Source organism: Mus musculus, chromosome 12 (genome assembly GCF_000001635.26).
Source record: "Mus musculus strain C57BL/6J chromosome 12, GRCm38.p6 C57BL/6J".
Lineage (NCBI taxonomy): Eukaryota > Metazoa > Chordata > Mammalia > Rodentia > Muridae > Mus > Mus musculus.
In genome coordinates, this window is record NC_000078.6 from 4,784,601 (window position 1) to 4,790,600 (window position 6,000).

Consider the following 6,000-nt stretch of genomic DNA (forward strand, 5'->3'; position numbering starts at 1 on the left):
TTGGGGTCATCCCAGGGGCTTATGAAGGCTTATGAAGGCTAACACCATAAAAGCTCATACACAGGTGCAGGAAGTGCTGCTGGGTTGGTATGGGTCTGGGCTTATTGTGAGTAACTATATAAAGCAGTTCTGCCGACTTCTGTTGTGATTGGTTTCCAAGGGCACAGAATATAACAGAAGTTGTAACCAACTTGGGTGTGAGAAAGTTTCCTAGTAACAGCAGAAACAACATATGAAAAAGTTTCCTTATAATATTTGTAATAGCACAAAATGGCAGGTTACGCAGGTAACAGTTACCTAGGCCTTAACACTTCACCTAGGCCTCAACAGGTCTTGCAGACGTGTTTTGTTTTTACAAGACAGGGTAAACCTATGTAATCCTAGCTGTCCTGGAACTTACTCTATAGACCAAGTTGGTCTGGAACTCAGAAATCCGCCCGCCTCTGCCTCTCCAGTGCTGGGATTAAAGGTGTGCACCAGCACTCGAAGCTCATTTTACAGTTTTGTCTCACAACCTTCTAAGAGCTGCTTCTCAATTTCATTTCCTGAGTGTAGGTACTAAGGAATTTGTTAGAGATTTGTTCTTATGCTTTGATTTAGTCGGGAATCTGTGTGTCCAAACGCTAAAGGTTCTTGTCCCCAATTGGTTTTCAATCTTTCAATAAGGATACCAGTGGCTAATGGCTGGGCAAAGGGAGACAGGGCAGGACCCTTAGAGTTGCTCAGGCTAGGGTGCAGAGAGGAACAAGAGAGGTTTGGCAGGACTTGGGGAAGAAGGATGGGACACAGGAGTGGCAGTAGACAAAGCCAACCAGCTGTGTGAGATTTCAAGTGAGTCGCCATTGGCCTGAGAGAGCAGGGGAAGGGTTAGGAGTGCCCAGCCTTTGAGGTAGCCAAGGCATTTAAAAAATAAGCTTGTGGGAGCTGGTGAGATGGCTCAGTGGTTAAGAGTGCCGACTGCTCTACCAAAGGTCCTGAGTTCAAATCCAAGCAACCACATGGTGGCTCACAACCATCTGTAACAAAACCTAATGCCCTCTTCTGGAGTGTCGGAAGACAGCTACAGTGTACTTACATATAGTAAATAAATAAATCTTTAAAAAAAAAATAAGCGTGTGTGTGTGTATGTGTGTGTGTGTGCATGCAAGTGTTTCATTCGCAGATCCAAAGATAAATTCTGGGCATGTGTAGGCTTGTGACCCACCTGGATTGCACAAAGCGATGTAGCAAAAACTCACCACTACATGTGTAGGCTTTGATTTTTCTCTAAACCTTCTTTATTTAGAGTTCTTAATAAAGGTAGGAGAGAAAAATGGCTAATAGGAGAAAGATGGCTAATGTGGACCTCACTAGAAGTAACTCTTTGGGGCAATTCCAGTCTTCACAGTCACCAGCAGTCCAGTCAAGTAGCAAACACCGAACATGAATCAGTAGCAGCTGCACAGTCCCACAGAAACTGCAAGGCTCTGCCCAATAGGGACCAGTCAGTGGACACAGCCAGAACACCTGGAGGCATTCCTTGGTGCATTTCTCTCTACAAAGTGAAAACCAGCACCAGCGAAGACCATGGAAGTGAAAGACTCCGAAAGGAGCCCCTCGCTCAGGCCTCAGGACAATAGCGGACACCCAAGAACTCATGATAGACCGAGCTTGTTGCAAACCACATGAGGCTTTATTCGGTGAAAGCCAGAGCTCTGGGGATGACTCATATCCCACGCAGGGGTAGAGGAGTCGACCTTGAGGGGAAAGAGGTCCCAGTTTTTATAGGCCCTCAGGGGGGAAAGGAGAAGGGGGAGAGTAGAGGATTTCCAGATCTAAACAATGTCTATTCTCAAGAAATGGGTATGGGAGGTGTACAAGGAAAGAGTCTGGTGCAGGTGTAGCAACTCAGGATTGGCCGGGCTGTAGTTGCTGGGGAGATTTTCTGACTCTTTCTCAGCAATTAATATCACAAACACCTGGCAATGGGCTTCATCAGTGGGCACACACATGGGTCAAGGAACGGTCCAAACATTGGCAGACACACAGGTTCAAGGAGTGGCCAGAGCATTGTGCACCTCTATTTTTCTAAATCAGTGAAGCTAGTTCTGCTAACACTGACATCTATCTTGCCAATTTCAGGGCTTCTGTGTCCTTTTACATCCTGTCAGGATCTTTCAGAAGCACTGCAAGACTGTGAAGACCAGCGAAGTGCTGCAAGGCACATCCTTTCATCATGGGGTGTCACTTATACTCCTTCCAAATGTTATATACCCTCTCAAGCATGTATCTGCTTCAGCAAAACATCGTCCCACAGCGTCCAGAAAAGCATCATGTGACACAACCAAGTTTCCAAAGAAACCAGAAATTTCCACTTCACTAAGGGTCACGGATTTGTTCTTAACAGTCAACCTTCTCACTGAGCCATCATTCAATTGTTTGCGTTTTGGAAGAGATATGTTTAAAGTTCATTTCTCTCATACTAAATAGTTTACCAAATTTCTAAGAAGCAGGGAACCAAAAGAAAATAAGTACCTCATCCACTCCACTACTGACAGGTTTACAACTCAACAGGATAAGCAGGTTTGTGAGTCTTATGGTCATGTGATGAACTCTGCATACATCCAGATATAAAGAAATTCCAGAGTGCAGAGCTTAGAGCAATTAACTGCCCCATGAGACTCCTTCAGGGTACTTTGAGAATCTGAATTTGGCGTTAAAAGTGGTTTTGAAAGAGTAAGTATAGAAGAGAACAAAGAGTGCCAGGCGGTGGTGGCACACACCTTTAATCCCAGCACTTGGGAAGCAGAGGCAGGCGGATTTCTGAGTTCAAGGCCAGCCTGGTCTACAGAGTGAGATCCAGGACAGCCAGGACTATACAGAGAAACCCTGTCTCGAAAATCCCCCCGCCAAAAAAGAAGAGAACAAAGAGTGTGCCAGGGTGAAGGACTGCTGTGAGAGTCACATAGTCATGAAACTTCCTGAGGTGTGAAGGACAGAAAGAATTCTAGTCAGATGGGAAACAGTGCACGTGGATGTACCATAAGAGGAGAGAGTACTTCCCTTAGTCCTCCCAGTTTACAATTAAACTGAGGGAAACTAGGAAAGGGGATAGCATTTGAAATGTAAATAAAAAAAATACATAATAAAAATAAGATTAAACTGGGGGTATAGCTCAGGGATAGTGTGAGGAGCCGCCCTCACATTCGCCATTATAAGATGGTGCTGACAGCTGTGTTCTAAGTAGTAAACATAATCTGCACACGTGCAGGGGCAGTTTTCCCGCCATGTGTTCTGCCTTTCTCGTGATGACAACTGGGCCGATGGGCTGCAGTCAATCAGGGAGTAATACGTCCTAGGCGGAGGATAATTCTCCTTAAAAGGAACGGGGTTTTGCCATTCTTTTTCTCTCTCTTGTTCTTGCTTTTTCTCTCTCTTGTTCTTGCTTTTTCTCTCTCTTGTTCTTGCTTTTTCTCTCTCTTGTTCTTGCTTTTTCTCTCTCTTGCTCTTGCTTTCTTGTTCTTTTTCTCTCTCTTGCTCTGGCTCTCTTGCACTCTGGCTCCTGAAGATGTAAGCAATAAAGCTTTTGCCGCAGAAGATTCTGGTTTGTTGCGTTCTTCCTGGCCGGTCGCGAACGCGTGTAAGAGTTGGTGCCGAAACGCGGGTAAGAGTTGGTGCTGAGACCCGGGACGGGACGAGAAGACCTGGGACGAGAAATCCTGGGACGAGAAGACCTGGGACGAGAAATCCCGGGACGAGAAGACCTGGGACGGTTACCATCACCGGCGCAAGGAAGATCCCTCATTCCGGAACCAGAACTGCGGGTCATGGTAATAAAGGTTCCCATAAAACAGACTGTTGAGAAGGATCCGGCGTGGATTCAGAACTCCTCAGCTGGGGAATGGTGGTAATGAAGTGTTCCCACAACACAGACTGTTGAGAAGGATTCAACTGCGTGAATTCAGAACTCTTCAGCTGGGGAACAGGGTACGTGTAAGTATAGCTTTACAAGGTAAGTCTGGCCTTGAACTTTCTAACGAAATTCAAGACAGTCTATCAGAAGTAAAGTGGGAAATAGCTTTACAAGGTATGTTTGACCTTGAACTTTCTCTAGTGTTAGGAGCCTTTTTGTTCCTTTTCACATGTTATCAAGTGGTTAAGGCAGGGCTGAAAATTCTGGATGAAATTCAGGGCAATCTATCAGAAGTAAAGCGGGGAGAGAGAGTAGGAGCAAAGAGGAAATATGGTTCACAAAATAAGTATACAGGCCTTTCCAAGGGTCTTGAACCCGAGGAAAAGTTTAGGTCAGGTAAGAATACCTGGGGAGAGATTAGAAGGAAGAAAAAAGAAAAGAAAAAAGATCAATTAGCGGAGGTTTCTAGGAGAAGGAGCCTATACTCATCACTAGATGAGCTCAAGGAGCCAGTTCTTAATAGTTCTGAATCAGATGAAAAGGCTATTAGGGCCTGGAAGGCGCTCTCCCGAGCAGGTGAAGCCACTGGACAACTAACAAAGATCGTCCAGAGACCTCAGGAGTCATTCTCAGATTTTGTGGCCAGAATGACAGAGGCAGCAGAGCGTATTTTTGGAGATTCGGAGCAAGCCGCACCTCTGGTAGAATAGCTCATTTATGAGCAAGCCACGCAGGAATGCAGAGCGGCCATAGCCCCAAGAAAGAACAAAGGTTTACAAGACTGGCTCAGGGTTTGTCGGGAGCTTGGGGGACCTCTCATTATGCGTTACTTCCATTCAGTATGAGAAATTTACTAGGGTAGCTAATTTGTCAAAAAGTCTTTCTAAGTATATGTTACAGAATTGGACGGCTGAATTTGAACAGACCCTTCAGGAATTGAGACCCTTCGGGAATTGAGACTTCAGGTCAACTCCACGCACTTGGACCTGTCCCTGATCAAAGGATTACCCGATTGGATCTCCTCAGCATTTTCCTTCTTTAAAGAATGGGTGGGATTGATATTATTTGGAGATACACTTTGCTGTGGATTAGTGTTGCTTCTTTGGTTGGTCTGTAAGCTTAAGGCCCAAACTAGGAGAGACAAGGTAGTTATTGCCCAGGCACTTGCAGCTCTAGAACATGGTGCTTCCCCTGATATATGGTTATCTATGCTTAAGCAATAGGTCGCTGGCCATTCAGCTCTTGCACCCCACGAGGCTAGTCTCATTGCACGGGATAGAGTGAGTGTGCTTCAGCAGCCCGAGAGAGTTGCATGGCTAAGCACTGCAGTAGAAGGGCTCTGCGGCATATATGAGCCTATTCTAGGGAGACATGTCATCTTTCATGAAGGTTCAGTGTCCTAGTTCCCTTCCCCCAGGAAAAACGACACGGGAGCAGGTCAGGGTTGCTCTGGGTAAAAGCCTTTGAGCCTAAGAGCTAATCTTGTGCATGGCTCCTTTACCTGCACACTGGGGATTTGACCTCTATCTCCACTCTCATTAATATGGGTGGCCTATTGCTCTTATTAAAAGAAAAGGGGGATCTGTGAGGAGCCGCCCTCACATTCGCCATTATAAGATGGTGCTGACAGCTGTGTTCTAAGTAGTAAACATAATCTGCACACGTGCAGGGGCAGTTTTCCCGCCATGTGTTCTGCCTTTCTCGTGATGACAGGATAGAACACTTACCAAGCATGCCAGAAGACCTGAGATCTAACCTCAGTGCTCATGAAATAAAAAATAAATACATAAATGCTTATATAAATATTTAGTCTTAATCTATTAAGAAAACAAAAAAACATTAAAAACTTGGAAAAATAAGATACTTATAGTGTCATAATTAATGAAACATAAATTAAACTATTGATGATTTCATTTTATCTAGTATTTTTCAATGTCCTTTTTAACCTTATATGGGTCCTAGTGCATTTAATTGCCATCCACTGTGTTCATTTAGCATTTCTTCTTTTTTAAAAAACTATTTATTTTTTATGTATATGAGTACATTACAGCTATCTTTAGACACACCAGAAGAGTGCATCGGATCCCATTACAGATGGTTGCTGGGAA